The sequence below is a fragment of the Tiliqua scincoides genome, chromosome 2 (assembly GCF_035046505.1).
Source record: "Tiliqua scincoides isolate rTilSci1 chromosome 2, rTilSci1.hap2, whole genome shotgun sequence".
Classification (NCBI taxonomy): domain Eukaryota; kingdom Metazoa; phylum Chordata; class Lepidosauria; order Squamata; family Scincidae; genus Tiliqua; species Tiliqua scincoides.
The window spans coordinates 36889432-36906114 of record NC_089822.1 but is presented as its reverse complement, the minus strand read 5'-3'; the positions used below and the strand labels follow the sequence as shown (position 1 = coordinate 36906114).

Here is a 16683-nt window from a genome sequence, read left to right as displayed (position 1 = left end):
AGAGTCAAACTGGCATCTCATCTCTTTTTTTTTTTTTTAATGGTTAGACATTCAGAAATAATAAAGAGAGGCAAACAATGCACAGTAATTTATTTTTATGAATGTCAGGGACGACAGGGCACTTGAATTTTACATCTAGCTCAAATGATGTTTCAGTCAGATACTTCATTTTAAGAGACCTGTTAAATCTTTTCAAAGACCTTATCTCTGTGACCACAAAATAATATATTGTTTTTGGGTTTGCCAAGGATGGTAATAATTATAAATCTTGTAAATTAGCATGGGAAATGCCAACATGGTACTCTATTAAAATCTATCTATATTGCTATAGGAAAATTTATTAGCTTGTAAAATACTTAAAAGGAATGTACAATGTATTCTTTTAAACCCACACTTTTGGATTCTCCAAGACCTGATACATACAAATCAAATAACATAGGCCTACGAATTTGAGGGTCATTGAAAAACTTGTTTTTCCAAAATTTATGGTGGTTTTATATGAATTTGGGGTGCTGATTCAAAAAACAACATCTGTTTTGTCATGTCATGTCTAGTTTTGGAGGTATAGCATAGCCTCAATAGTGAATGATTCAAGCAATGTCCTCGTGAGGCAGTCATGACATAGGGCAGTGTTTCTCAAACTGTGAGTCAGGACCCACTAGGTGGGTTGCGAGCCGATTTCAGGTGGGTCCCCATTCATTTCAATATTTTATTCTTAATATAATAGACTTGATGCTACCATGATATGTGACTGCATTTGGGGAAACGTTACAGATCTGTACTTTTAACAGGCTACTACGTATATGCTTTTAATAATTATAGTAAATGGGACTTACTCCTGGGTAAGAGTGGATAGGATTGCAGCCTAGGATTGTTAAAAAATTTTCCTGCTTGATGATACCAGTTTCGAGCATGATGTCACTTCCGGTGGGTCCTGACAGATTCTCATTCTAAAAAGTGGGTCCTGGAGCTAAAAGTTTGAGAACCACTGGATAGGGTATGGTGTAACAGGACAGAGGATTGTGGCAGGGATCAGGTCCAGCTGGGGGCATGCTGGGGTGGGTAGGGGGCAGTTATTGGCAACAATGACACCATCAATTTCCTATGCCCCCAGCCTGGCCTTGCCAGGCCCTCTTAGGTCCACTTGGACTTGTGCCAGTCAAAGAGTGGGTGCAGATCTGAATAGACCCATAGGGCAGCAGGGGTTTTACCTGGAGGTAAGAGAAAATTTCCCTTACTTTGAGGAGGACTCCTGATTGCCCCCTCCACTACAGGATGCAGCACATGCCTCCATGGCACAGCTACATTGGTGCAAGTGGCAGGAGATAGGATTGGGGCAATACAGCTTTCAATTAAAAGCAATCCCAGATTTTATCGAGGCTACTGGGCATGTAATCTGGGCATGCACACACTGTATGTATGTACTTTTCTTTTTACATATTATGCAAATGTCCAATGGAGCTGGGGCAGATGTATCAAAAGGGTGGAGACCAATCCAGGTAAAATGGATCATCCAGTCTGAACCTGTGTGACTCTGGTTGTACGTATCAGCAATATGCTTTCCATCTGAAACAAGGCCGGATCCCTAGAAAAACAGCCAGTTAAAAAGCTCAAACAGTTGATCTTTATTTGCCACATTGATTTTAATTAGACAGCAGAACAAAGCCATTCCACTGAGCGGTCATTGTCTCTCTGATATAGCACACAAAAGTAATTATTGCCAATATAAGTAAACTGTGCAACATAAGGAGAAAGAATTTTCAACAATCTGGTATGTAGTAAAAAAGGAAAAGGTTAGTATCCCTTAATCATTGGCTTTTCGGGTTTGTTCATGAATTCCAGAACAGAGTTAGCATATTGTAAAAAACTTATAGCTCTGTTGGATGCTCAGAAATCTCAAATTAAAGGGCATTTCATAGTTTCCTTTCTAAGATGTTACAGAAAGACAACATGCTGGTATGCAGCATGTGAAAAGCTTCCCATGATCCTAGATCTTCATTATTACAAGAAATTAGTGGTGCAGGAGATGTTTTAAAAAAAACCAGATATGATTTGGTGTGTCATGCACTTCAGTGACTATGATCTTTAGTTCAGGTGCACATGCGCTAGAATATGCTGAAGATCTGATGTGCATGCTGGGGGCAGATGTGCTAAACCAATGCCGCATCCAAAAACCCTGTCCTTGCTGATCCAACCAGGGCACAGATTATCATATTCCCTCTTCCCATTATTCACATATCACTCCTATCCACCATTCCCATCCATCCACCACACCTAGATCTGTAGCTTATAGCAACACAGAGCAGGGATGTTAATGGTCAATATTTTATTTGCCTTAATTTAAGATGTGTGTGAGATATGTATCCATATACATATATAGTCAACCCTCGGTATCCATCGGGGATCTGTTCCAGAACCCCCGCAGATACCAAAATCCATGCTCAAATCTGCGAGGGGATGGGACCGAGGACCTTCCAATCATGTCCAGAGGCATTCTGAGGAACGGGGAGGCTGCACATGGCCTCCTCACTTCTCAAAAGACCTCCCAGAATTTTCTGAGAGGCACTTCCAGTTCACAAAACTGGAAGTCCCTCTCAGAAGCCTCCTGCTGGTAAGGATGCCAGTTTGTGGTAGAAAAGTGTGGGAGGAGGGGAAGAGGCAGGCATTTGTTCACTGCATCCTCTTCTTCAGTCCGAATCTACTGTTAGATGACAATGGACTTGTTTGCCTCATGGATGGGCTGGCCCTGGCTACAGTCTGTTCCCAAGTCTGAGTTTGGGCCAAATCCTATACTCACCTAGCAGTGGCGCTGAGCCCTAGTTACGTTTACGGCATCTGGAGAGTACAGAGTGCTGGCACTGGGCCGGTGCTATTCAGGTGCTGGGCCCAGTGCAGGTAGGAGAAGGCCAGGGGTAACTGAAACCACCTCTGGGGGTAACTACAACCACTAAACGATAGGGCTCAGAGCCTGCACTAGGTAAATATAGGTTCCTGAACTCCTTGTCAGGCTGGAAGGCCCAGAACAGAGACCCTTGCATCTGCGCCTGCAAAATAGCTGGCACAGATGCAAGGGGACCCATTGCCGGGGCTGGGGCTTTCCTTGGGGGACTCCTGGTGGCTTCCTGGCACCTGCTGGATACAGGGGTAGCCACTTTGGCACCACTGCTCCAGCAGGTGCTGGGAATCATAGGATTGGGCTGTTGCTTGGTGCATGTTTGTCAGTCATTTGAGCCCACACAATCTGTGGCGCAATCCTAACTTTTTCCTCGGCTGGCACAGTGGCAACTGTGCTGGCCGAAGGTGTCTTGAATGTGCCATGAAGCATGTTTGCAACACCTTGGGAATATGCAGTGGTGGTAGAGCAGCCTATCATCAGCCCATAATCAGCCTGATGGCGCAGGTAAGGTTGTGCTGAGTGGCCTAGGGGTGTGGGGAGGATAGTAGGGGGGAGCTTTTGTGGGCAGAAGAAGCAGAATTGAGTGCGAATCAGGCCAGGGAACCGGGGTGGGATTTTTGGAGCAGGTCTCCACTGTATCCTAACCTCTATCTCGGCCCTCCCAGTGTTACACTGGGCTTCTCGGATCTGCACAGCTAAACAGCTGGCACAGGTCTGAGATGTTCCATAGGAATGGCTGAGGCTTTATTCAGGGTAAGGGGAAATACATCCTCTTACCTAAGGAGACCTCAAGCTGCCTCCTGAGCTGCATTAGTTGCAGTGTAGGCCACCCAGCCCCACTGCACCAGTGCAATTTAGGATTGTTCTGATAATCAAATGAACATAAAGACTTTTTCTGTTTGTTAAATCTCGCCAAATCTTCACATCACACATTAGAGGAGAGTAACAACGCACACGTTAGAGGAGATCCACCACTCTGTCCTAGAGTGGTGAATGAAGCTTATGCATGGTAACAAACTGTTTGTTTAAAAGATTTATATACTTTGCCTTTATTGGCATAAAAAAAAAGCAATTTCATACGAAGTCATGGCACAGAGAGAAAAAGGTAGCTCCTTATGAGGAGCTCTAACAGGCCACATCAACTAACACTTACCTTTATTATGTTACACAATTGACTAGTCTGCATATTGCAAAATTATCCTCTGGGCTCCAGGCATTGCTGTCCTCCTTTGAATGACTAGTTGTAGATATGTCACTGTTGACTGCACAAGATCCTCACCCTTGGCTGCTCGTAAATCGCAAAGAATATCTGTGTCTGATTTTATAGATACATAAATAAGCTAAATACAGGGCTAAATATGTTTGACGCAGATCATTGTATCAAGGACAGTGCAAATGCATTTGGGTCACAGTTTCAGGATCATTGCATGTGCAGCATTTAGTCCCATTTCCCCATCCTTCGAATCTGGCTTTAAGGATACTTATTCATTTTTCACATTTATACCACCCTGTTACCAAAAGGGCTGTTTTGTTTAGGGGAATTATTACACTGCCCTTATTGGAACCTTAGGATCGTAGGCTGGATAACAAGATGGTGTAATGTAGAGAAACTCCCTTTTGCTTAAAGAGGAGACTGAGAGAAAGATAATTTTTAATAAAAGATTATAGTTTTATTACAAAAGCGCAAAGGTAAACATAATGCACATGGAGAAATGATAAGTGTATGTTTCTTGGTCCTAATACTTGAATCCAATGTACCTAGTTTTCATGGTGGTTGCGTGTGAAGAGTATTTGGCGCATCCGAGGAAATTAGAAAAAGGAAAGGTTGTAGGGAAGGATTTAGGGGTCCCTGATCTGCCAACCCCAGCTGCTAACTAAAGATGGGGAGCAAAGGGGGGAAGAAGGGAAAGAGTTACAGGTGCAAGATAGTTACCTGTTCTGTAGAGCAGTTGGGGGGGGAGAGTCCTGTGAAGAGGACCCTCTGACACAACACAGATGTGTTGGTCCTTGGAGAGAGAGCCAGAGAGCATGTGAGAGGAAGCCCTCACTTAAAAGGGGTATGGAGACAGTGCTGAGCTGGATGGTAGCTTGATTACTACCACACAGCAGGGTGCTTGGAGTGTATAAAACATTGAAAGGATCAGGATGTCAGTTATCAGCAAAATTCAATGGGGTCTATAGCTGGCTTCCTAGATGGGGGAACTTAAACAATACAATGAATCAGCAACACAAGAAGGCAGTTCAAGTTTGCATACAGTACTTAAACAGTGATTGGGTTAGGAGACACCTTTGCATACAGTTCTTAAACAGTGATTGGGTTAAAACAATACAATGAATACAGTAATGTAGGAGACACTTAAACAATGATTTAAGATGCCAGACTTCCTCCTGTAATGTGTGACCATGGGGAGGTGGTGGTTGTGTAACCATGAGCTTGTGACTTAACCAGAGTTTTGGAAATGTGGCCTATGTGAGAAGTTTAGCCTGCATGATAATTTAGACCATAGTAACATAACCAGATAGAGAGAGAAAATCACAACTAAAAGGCAAAAGGGGATTTTCACATAACAACCCTTCCTCCAAAGAGCCCACAGCTGCTCCCCTCCTTTTGTCCTCACAACAACCCTGTGAGGTAGGTGAGGCTGAGAGAAAGTGACTGGCCCAAGGTCACCCAGGAAGCTTCATGGCTAAGGGAGGATTTGAACCTGGATCTTCCAGGTCTAAGTCCACCTCCCAAACCACTACACCACCCTGGCTTTAAGGATACTTGATGGGAATACATTATATCTTGCCATCGAGTAAGCCTGCTGCTCCTGAGGATGATCACTTAGAAGCAAATACCTCTGCACCGTCCCCTATATTAAAGGTAAATGCAAGTGAAGTGGTGAGCAGGTTTTCGAAGCTTCTGCATAAATCTCTTGTCTGTTGATGTCTGTCAATCTGTTCAGAAGAATCTTATGTGCCCTAGCTTCAGCACCCAAGATTTCCACAGACAACCCCATGGCATGCATTTTTTTGATCAATAGAGTGAAACCCAGAGGTTGAATAGTATAACCAGTATTTAAAAAACCTGATCCATGCCAACAGTTCTAGACGGTATTGACCAGCCTCAAACATAGCACTGCACAAGGCACACAGTGTGGCAGCCCAAAGAATGATGTTTGCACCCTTTCAATTTCCACATTAAACACAGATCTCCGTATCTGGATTCCAAACAGTAGCCATGATGAGACCTTAGCATTTAATATTTTTAAAGGATTTATATACTGCCTTTCCTATGCTCAAGGTGGTGTACAATTATTTAAAAATAAAAATGCAATGAATAAAAACATATGAATAAGAAACATTAAAAATGACACAGGATTAAACAATATGGATAAAAATAAAAAAAATTTTATCAGATGAGTCATCAGACCAAAAAATCCATCAGTAGAAAATTCAGCATAGTAGATGATTTCCTGAAGAGGGCAGTGGTGTCTAAAGTGACAGAGTCCCCACACTTTTGTTGAGATGATGTTTATTTCTCCCTAAATCTCCTTTGATGGATAATCTGAAAGTCTTTCTTTTTCTGTTTTAGAAAAGGCTTTATGCAATTACACTTTTGAAAATGGTATTCCTGTATATTAGTTTCCGGAAAAGATCTGGTCTGCGTCCACTGATGCATTACATTATTTTCAAATTAACTACAAAGCTGACTTTAGGACTTTAAGGGCACAATCCTGAGTGGCAGATGGTCAACACAAATCCCTTGTGCTGGCCCATCATTGTTGCGAAAGTGCCATAAAGCACTTTTACGCCAACATAAAGGGAATAGGCCAGTGCATGGACGTGAGCTGGACTTTCTGCATTGACGCGGGTCCCGGGGAAATGTGAGTTGCCAAACTTGGCTGGCACGGAGGTCTGGGGGGGAGGGGGTAATGGGGAGGGCAGGGAGGAGGTGGGAGGTAGGTGTTTTGGGATGGGGAGAGGGTGAGTGGCAGGTGTTCCCTGGGGCAGGTTGGTGGGGAGCAGGAGGTGGAGCCAGGATCCAGCAGTTATGCCGGATCCTTGCCCCGTTCCTGGGTGATCTAGGGCAGTCCTGAGCTGCTCATATTTGCGCCACCTCATCAGGTGGCTCAGATCTAAGTAAACCCATTGGGGCTGCTGCGGTTGACCCTGGCGTAAGGGAGAAAGTTTCCCCTTACCTCGGGCCAAGTCCCAGACGGCCCCAAACTTGCACTGGATATAACGTAGGCCCGCTGGCCAGCCTGTTTCCAGCACAAGTTAGGATTACACCCTAAGTGTAGTTAACACCCTGCAAGTTCTCAGACCTTTTTAGTTTCTTATATGGCTTAAAATTGCAGTGATGTCCATTTATTTTTACCCCAGGAAATTAGTGTAGTGCTGTGTCTAAAAGATTGCTGCAAATCAGTGGTGTAGCTAAGCCTGTGCATTGTTCCCCATGGCAGAGTGGGAGGATGACAGCACTCACCAGAGGCATGCAACAAATGACGTGAAATGGGCCCTTCTGCGCACTCTGCTTTCCGTGTGGCTCCAAATAGAGCTGTTTCTGGGGTCAGGGCCCCACATGAGCGGAGGGGGGGGGGTGACTGAGCAGGCATAGGCATCACATGTTGACTTATCATTATGTCACCCACCCACTGGGTACCCACCCCTCCGGGACGCTATTGCTGCAAATCAGGACTTTGCTGTTCAGATCTCACCTCTTCCACAAACTAACAGCCCAATCTTGAGCTGCCTGGCATGCAGGGCTGCTGCAGCACCAAAATGGCTGCCGCAGCATCACAAATGGAATGGGCAGCCACCACTTGCTTCTCGGGGGAAGGGGAAAGTCCCCTTCCCCCGGGGAAGGAAAGTAGCCCCACTATGGGGCTACTCAACTCTGTGCTGGCTATTTAGCCAGTGCAGAGTAAGGACGTCCCATGCCAGGCTGGGAGGCCTGACACGGGGCTTCGAATCCAGTGGAGCTGAGCTCTGCCAGTTCCACCCCCCTCCTGCCTCGCTCTCTCCCGCCCCATCATGCGGGTTCCAGATTCCATAATCCAGTCCATTGCTTTGATGTCACTGGTCTGTGCTAGGCTCCTGGGTATGCGTGGAGGTCTCTGGAACATTGCCTTTTTAGCAGTAACAGGCATTTGTACAGCATCTAGGCACTTCAAAAGGCACTACCAAGCTTTTTAAAAAAAAATCTTCAGAAATAAAAGAATTTGATTGCCTAAAAACCTGGGGCAGGTACAGTCCCTTTCTAGCACACCTGGCAATCATGTCCTTGAATAGTCCAATTAAATGAAAGGAATGAATGAATTTTCTTTAAAATATTTTATATGAAATAGATAGGGTTTTATCTCTGTAGAGATGGGCTAAAGGCCTTGAGTCATGGGTCACTTGAAGCATGAACATCATTTGTCCATGATTCAGCTCTTTGATTGACTTGTCATGACTCCTAGTAAGTTAATTATCATGCTTTTGAATTATGTTAATAAAATCCACAAATTAGTTTTGACCTTATGGCTTATGTTAACCTTTATTTTTTAATGTGACGATTGGCCCTGTTTACAGCAAACAATCTTTTGGACAAAGAGTGACAAACGGCCCAGCAAAAGGGGATTTGGGCCAAACAAATAAAAATTAAAATGCATTAAAAGGTATTTTATTTCTGCTGGATATTTTGCCTTGCCAGGGTTTTTGCAGTATTTACTGCCTTTGTATATCATGCAGTTTGCTCCTGATAAATCTTTTGCATTAATGTAGAGGGGTGTTTGTATAAATAAATTCAAAATCAGCATTTCATTGTATTGGATTTGATGTCGTGACCCCAAAGGCACATTTTAATGGCACCATTTCATATTGTGATGATGGCACTGAATGCTGTTTCAATCTGAAAAAAAAGCCTAAAAGGTTTGTTGTTCATAGGCCAAGTTGGCAGTGGAGTTGGAGCTCTTACAAATAAGGCGTACGTACATCTTGGCTGAAATGTTGCTCACGAAGTTGATTACATTTTTAAAAGTGTAGCCAAATTGGCAAGAAGAAAAAGTAAAAACAAATCTCTCTCAGGCTTTCAGACTAAAATGGCTGATGTCTCCATGAAGTACTGTATTTCTAATTGGTTCCTCATGATCTTCCTCTTCTTCTGCAATGTTTGCCTTATAGAAGTCAAATTAAGTGAACTAAGAGTGACTCTGAACCCATGTTTAAGAGTATTTGGAAGTTACCCATTGAATTGAATAAGAACATAAGAACAGCCCCACTGGATCAGGCCATAGACCCATCTAGTCCAGCTTCCTGTATCTCACAGCGGCCCACCAAATGCCCCAGGGAGCACACCAGATAACAAGAGACCTCATCCTGGTGCCCTCCCTTGCATCTGGCATTCTGACATAACCCATTTCTAAAATCAGGAGGTTGCGCATACACATCATGGCTTGTACCCCATAATGGATTTTTCCTCCAGAAACTTGTCCAATCCCCTTTTAAAGGCATCCAGGCCAGATGCTGTTACCACATCCTGTGGCAAGGAGTTCCACAGACCAACCACATGCTGAGTAAAGGAATATTTTCTCTTGTCTGTTCTAACTCTCCCAACATTCAATTTTAGTGTATGTCCCCTGGTTCTGGTGTTATGTGAGAGTGTAAAGAGCATCTCCCTATCCACTCTGTCCATCCCCTGCATAATTTTGTATGTCTCAATCATGTCCCCCCTCAGGCATCTCTTTTCTAGGCTGAAGAGGCCCAAACGCCGTAGCCTTTCCTCATAAGGAAGCAGCCCCAGCCCAGCAATCATCTTAGTTGCTCTCTTTTGCACCTTTTCCATTTCCACTATGTCTTTTTTGAGATGCGGCGATCAGAACTGGACACAATACTCCAGGTGTGGCCTTACCATCGATTTGTACAACGGCATTATAATATTAGCCGATTTGTTCTCAATACCCTTCCTAATGATCCCAAGCATAGAATTGGCCTTCTTTACTGCCTCTGCACATTGGGTCGACACTTTCATCGACCTGTCCACCACCACCCCAAGATCTCTCTCCTGATCTGTCACACACAGCTCAGAACCCATCAGCCTATATCTAAAGTTTTGATTTTTGGCCCCAATGTGCATGACTTTACACTTACTGACATTGAAGCGAATCTGCCATTTTGCTGCCCATTCTGCCAGTCTGGAGAGATCCTTCTGGAGCTCCTCACAATCACTTCTGGTCTTCACCACTCGGAAATGTTTGGTGTCGTCCGCAAACTTTGCAACCTCACTGCTCAACCCTGTCTCCAGGTCATTTATGAAGAGGTTGAAAAGGTCCCAGGACAGATCCTTGGGGCACACCGTTTTGAGACTTGCTTCCAAGGAAATGTGCATAGGACACCACTGTTTCCAGGGCCTAGGAAAGGGGGGTAAAGGGGGTAATTTGTACCTGGGCCAAGGGTCAGAAAGGGGGCCCAGGAGCCAAAGGAGGGGGCCCAGGAAATTTCCTGGGATCTTACTTTTTCCAATCTCATCCAGACTCACTACCCACACAAGATGCTGGGGGCATTACTGTAGGCACATGGCAGCAACTACTGCCACAAGCCATAAATATCAGGCCCAGGAACGCATACATTCCTTAACACTGTCACATCTGGAAGGAAACTGACCTACTACAGTAGCTCTCTGGCTTATGGATTCGCTTACCATGAAGGAGTGTAGAGAAGCTCAGCGACATAGCTGCAGGACTACAGCTGCTGCAGAAGTCCATTTTGGTGTAAACAAGACACTTTCCATTCTAGTGCGAGCCCAAATACAATGATCTCCTGTAATGATTTTCTATATTTGAAAGATTTTTGAGAGACTTTGGAGTGTGTTTGGTTTTCCATACTATTGTATCTAGGTGCCAATGCCAGGCAGGCAAGTAGACCTGAGCTCTGCATTGGGAAGACTAGTAGACCTGGGCTCTGAAATCTATTCCAGCTTTTGCCACGTTACTCCTGCCTGTTTTACCCCCATTCTGCCCAGCTTTATTGCCACCCCCCTGGCCCAAAAGAAACTTCATAGCCCTGATAAAATTTCTCTCAGAGGCCCTGACTGGTTCTAACATGTGCTAATCCCCTCAACAGCTCTGACCCTTTGCCGTAGCTTTCCCATGAATGAAGCAAGAAACTACAACAGCTACTTGCTTTTTCTCTTTTTCTGGACATTCACATTCAGGGAAAGAGTCTGGGTGCTCCTTGGAGAGCAGACCCCGTCTCCCTGGTGATATATAGGAAGCTGGATTAGATGGGCCTTTGTCCTGATCCAGCAGGGCTCTTCTTATATTCTTTTGTTCTTATGATTGGGCAGTTTTGTGTTCAAACACATGCAACATAAGAACATAAAAACATAAGAAGAGCACTGCTGGATCAGACTCGGGTCCATCTAGTCAGTGGTGTCATTCGGGTTCACGTCACCCAGTGCGGGATGCCAGCGCATCATCCCCCCATGCAGTGGGTGGGGCAACACCCCTGGTGGTGGGCATGGTGATATATCATCGCTCTGCCCCCACTGGTTTTTCGGCTCTACCTTTTGATAGAACAAAGATAGAACACATTTTGCATGAAATTACGCATTGATTGATATATAACATGATGGTATTATTCCTCCAAATTGTGATTTTAGTGATTTTGGTCACTAGTGGTGTCCAAAATCCCCAGGGTGTCAACTGACTAACCCCCCCTCCCAGGGTGTCAACTGACTAACACTTTATTGCAGCAGTTCTCAAATGTTTAGCACTGGGACCCACTTTTTAGAATGACAATCTGTCCAAGACCCACCAGAAGTGATGGCATGATGGAAGTGACATCATCAGGCAAATTAAAATAAATAAGTATAAATAATTAAAGTAAAACAAATAATTAAATAAGCAGAAGCTAGCCCTGGTCCACCAAGTGAATTTCCTCTGTAGCCTGCCTGCAATAACATCCCCCCCCCCTCCAAAATCAGTAAGGTTTTCAGCCCTACCCAGTGCCCAGTTCAATTTAAGAACTTCTGTTTAAACTAGATCACTGTCAGGATCCACCTGGCTTTGCAAGTCTCAAAAAAAGGTTCACCTTATCAGCTGAAGCCTCTGTTTTGATCCTTTATAGTGGGGGTGGGGGGGAAGCTGCCTTCTTTAGCATTTGTTGAGCTCCAGTTCTATCAGATCAGGACCACTCTGGTGACTTCACATTCCCCTTTGACTGGCCTGACCACCAGCCAAGGCACATTTGCTTACTCATGAGTAAACGTGACCATTTGGCTTAGTTTCACTTTCCATAGGGCTCAATATATTTGTCTGCTTAGAGGGAGGGGCTTCCTTCTCAGGTGTTTTTGGGGGCTGCATTCATTGGATCAGGACCATTCTGGTGTCACTGGATTCCTCTCTGCCTGACCTTTCCAATAGACTAAGGCAAGTTTGCCTACCCATGAGTAAACACGCTGTATGGCTCAGTTTCACTTTCTATAGGGCTCCATGCATTTTTTGTTCTCTGTTTTTTTGCCCATAACTTTTGATAGAAAGGAGCGATTTAACTCTGGTTTTTTTGCATTGCATTCTGCTGGAAATTCCACATCCAATGGTATATAACTTGACAGTATTACCCCTAACTACCATGATTTTAGCGCTACCCCTCTGTGCACATCACCCGGTGCAGCCCACACCACCCACACCTCCCTAGCAATGCCACTGCATCTAGTCCAGCTTCCTGTATTTCACTGCGGGCCACCAAATGCCTCAGAGAGCACACAAGACCACAAGATACTGTACTTGCATCTCACTGCCACTCCCCTGCATCTGGCATTCTATTTACCGTTGCATCTGCCAATGAAGACACCAGATTGCACTTGGGTTTAACTTGGGTCATTTTATCAAACGCAAGTGAACAATTTTTAATGCATGAAACCTACTGAACACTCCTTCCCTTCCTTGCCAGTGGGGTAGGTGAAAAAACTGCCATCCACGGTCAATTCGGATGACAGGAAAATTCCTACCCAGTCCTCATGACGAGCAACTAGATAATCTCAGACTGTACATACCCATCATGGCTTGTAACCTGTGATGGAGTTTCCCTCCAGAAATCTACCCAATCCCCTCTTAAAGGCATCTACACCAGATGCCATCACCACATCCTGTGGCAAGGAGTTCCACAGACTAATTCCATACTGGGCAAAGAAATATTTTTTGTTCTCATGACACTCAATTTTAGTGGGTGTCCCCTAGTTCTGGTGTTGTGTGAGAGGGAAAAAGAGCATCCCTCTATTCACCCTATCCAGCCCCTGCATAATTTTGTATGTCTCAGTGATGTCCCCCTCAGGCACCTCTTTCCTAGACTGAAGAGCCTCAAATGCTGTAGCCTTTCCTTATAAGGGAGGTGCCTCAGTCCAGTAATACTTGTAGCAGATGTCGCTTTCATAAATGCATTTGTGATGGCTCTCCGCTGGCTTCACAAGCCGGGCATGCCATTGATATTGGTTAGTGTTCACCATTTAGGGAGTTGGGGTGGGGTGTTTTCCTGAAAGTAATGGCCAGAGCAGCAGTAATGTTTGCATATCTAAGGTGGGGAATTGAAATCTGAATACCGAGTTATTTATTTAGTGAGTAATAAATATGAGGGAGTGCCATATGAATGCCTTAAAGCTGGAAAAGAGAAAAAGAAAAATACTTCAACATTCAGGAAACAGAATCAGTTCATCTGTCATCTTTCTATAATGAGCAAGCAATTGCTAGTGCATGATTAAAAGGCCATTTCAGTTTGTAAGAAATTTCTCTTGACGTCAGTAGGTTTGGCACCTATTTAAATGTTCAGTCTTACCAGCTTTTTCGTTATACTGGACAGTGGACACTGATATGTGTTGTGATTATCCTCACATAAGTGATCATTTTTCGCAGGGTCTGCTGGCCTGAATACTTCATTATACATTGCAGAGCAGAGTGGAAGTTCCTGTTGAATGCATTTGTCTCTTCCAAAGTTTCTTGGGTCTGCTTCCAGTATATATGGAGGTTTGGCTCAATAATCCCAAACCTCACATTACCAAACCATAAAGAAGGCTAGTTTTGTGGGGAACCCATTCTGATGGCTAGTTTTAAAGGGAAACGTAGTGCGGGAGACATGTAGTAGTCAGGTTAATTTCATTTGTATGGAGGTTCCTGGTTTTATGCTGCAGTCCCCATGTAGAACCCCATGTCCTCGCCATACCTCTGGAAGCCGTATCCCCAATATTGGACTCAGCCATTTCTTGATTGGCTAAATTCCCTAAACATGAATACATTGATGCAGATACCTTTTTAAAGGTATTGTTAGATATCAGTGCCAATTTGCATCAATGCAGGTTTGCCCTGCCATGTGAATTGTTTCATAGCCATTACAGCAGGCCATAGAAGAAAGCCTGATATTGTGGGGCAAGATCAACTGTCAATTTATTACGAAGTGCCTCTCTTTTCCCTTACTTCTGGAGATGGACTGAAAATTAATCTAGCAGCACAATGGTACAATCAAGTAGCCACTTTGCTGCATGGCCAACTACTGTGTGCATTGAACTCACTGCTCATCCAGGGCCAATTTTGGATTGGAAAATTAGCACTCAACCCTATTTATAAAACTGTACCAGTATCCCAATTTAAACAAATATACCAAAATAGTCCTTTCTTAATACATTGCTTTGTTAGCAGGCATGCACCAATGCAGTGTTTCTCAAACCATGGTCTGTAGTCCAGTGCCAGTCTGCAAGAGTCCAAAATTATCCAACATTCCAGCACCAGTGCAGCCACAGTGCAGCCCCAAGATAAAGGAACAAATGTTCCCAGACCTTGAGGAGGCCTCTGTGACTGCTTCCACACCACAGAATGCATTGTACACCCCATTGGCACAGCTTCACTGGCACTGGAAAATTGGATAGGATTGGGCCCTAAGCCATTGGCTGCTGGTCCATGGTTTAGCTCAGGCATGGCTTCTGGTTTCTCAGAGACCGGAACTGTGAGGCTTGCTGCAGGACTTGGATGTGTGCCCAGCCTCAGATGATAGGCTATGAAATAGCAGGAGAGATGAGGTGAGTGCTGATGTGCTAGATGCCTGTTGATGGATGGATGGATGGATTGCCCTGGCACACTGCATGGAGAAATAGCCAGCTCACCACAGCAGATACATTGAGAAGTACTGCTCTAAGACATGTGTAACATGAGCCCATGGGGGAAGTCTGTTGCATATTCAGGGACTTAGTGCAGTGGCTCATGGCACAACTTAGAGCCCAACCATATCCAACTTTCTAGCACCAATGTAGCAGTGGAAATGGGGAACCTGTGACCCAGCTTTTGATAACCAACATTCCCACAAGCAAACAGAGGCTATTGTGAGGTGAACTCAACAAGGACCTTTCTTTTGCATTCTTTTGGATGGTTTGTCCCGATTTGAGATGGCCTCCCTGCTAAGGGTGTGACAGAGGGTTCCTTTGTTGTTCCGGAGACTTAATTCATACAACTCTTGACTAAAGGCTCAATCCTATACACACTTACCTGGAAGTAAGTTCCATTGAAATATATGGAACTTACTTCTGAGTAGATATGCATGTGATTGTCCACTAAGTTTAGAATGAGATTGATGAAGGAAGCCAAGGCTGAAGGCATGTTTTTTGTGTTCATTAATTACTTTGTTTACTTTGCAATCAGGAAATTCCCAGGAGGTAGCTTGTTTACATGTTTAAATCTGCCGAACATGCAAGTTGCAGCCAGTCATGGAGTTTTCCGAAAAGAAAGGCAAGACTTCTCCTAAGTCATATATATCAAGCAACAATTCAAAGGAGGAAAAAAAAAAGTTTCAGGCAACAATATTCAGTGCAGGGTCTCTCTCTCTCTCTCTCTCTCTCTCTCTCTCTCTCTCTCTGCGTTTGGGTAAGAACCTAAGCCATAAGCTGTATCCTGGAGCCAGGCAAAGACATTGCAAAGGCTGTACTTTCTTTCACTCAAAGATATTTTCTTCCTATTCTCTCCAGCAGACTCTCCCGTGTCCTCAGAGATCTGTTATTGTGCTAAAACCATAACCAGAGAAAGGTATTCTGCGACTCCTCATTCATGCAACCTTTTTTAAAAAATGTGTTTTTTCCCCCTCTGAATGTTCAGGCTTTCTCCATGAAACCGTTTGCGGTGCTGCTGTTGGTGCAGCAGAGAACAAAGTCGATAATATAAACTCAGCACCACAGTAAGAAGCCTCTTCAGAAGTGCTCATAGTGATGAATGCTCTATTGATTTGAAGAAAGAATGGACAGGAAGAGAAGCAGGAGGGAAACCAAGTGTTTTTTGGGAGAACAAAGCCCAGCTTTCAGTAATTGCTATAAGTGTTCATCTTCCAGTACAGCACAGGTTGAGAGATGATGAATGATGACAGCAACTGAAGCTGTTGAATGACATGGACAGCTCCATCTTATGAGCCCACTAGGATGGTCCTTCCTGCTCCTCTTCTTTAAATGGACACAAGCTAGCCCATTCAACATTTTGGGGAGATGACTGAGTATACCATGGACACCCATGGACACCCAGCACTTGCCTCGAGCTTTCGCAGAGAGCCACAAATCATGCTGAGTAGGTGATCTTCCAGTTGTTACGGCTCTTGTCACTGACATTCTCAGCCTTCCAGTCTGTACTCTCACCACAGCACACAATAGCGACTCCTCCCACTGAGGGTCATATCAGCTTATCAGTGACCAGTCACCCTTCCAGGTACAAATTGGGCTGCTCCTGCTTAGCTTTGGGCAGTCTTCAGGCAGCTCAACCTCTGGATTAGACCTCCAGCGTGGAGCCCTATCCCCGTTA

At 44.4% G+C, this 16683-nt stretch overlaps 1 pseudogene; it reads left to right on the top strand.

Annotated features, from left to right (window-relative positions):
• Positions 1-16683, top strand: part of LOC136638506 (zinc finger protein 813-like) — a 143947-nt pseudogene that overhangs the window by 40496 nt on the left and 86768 nt on the right.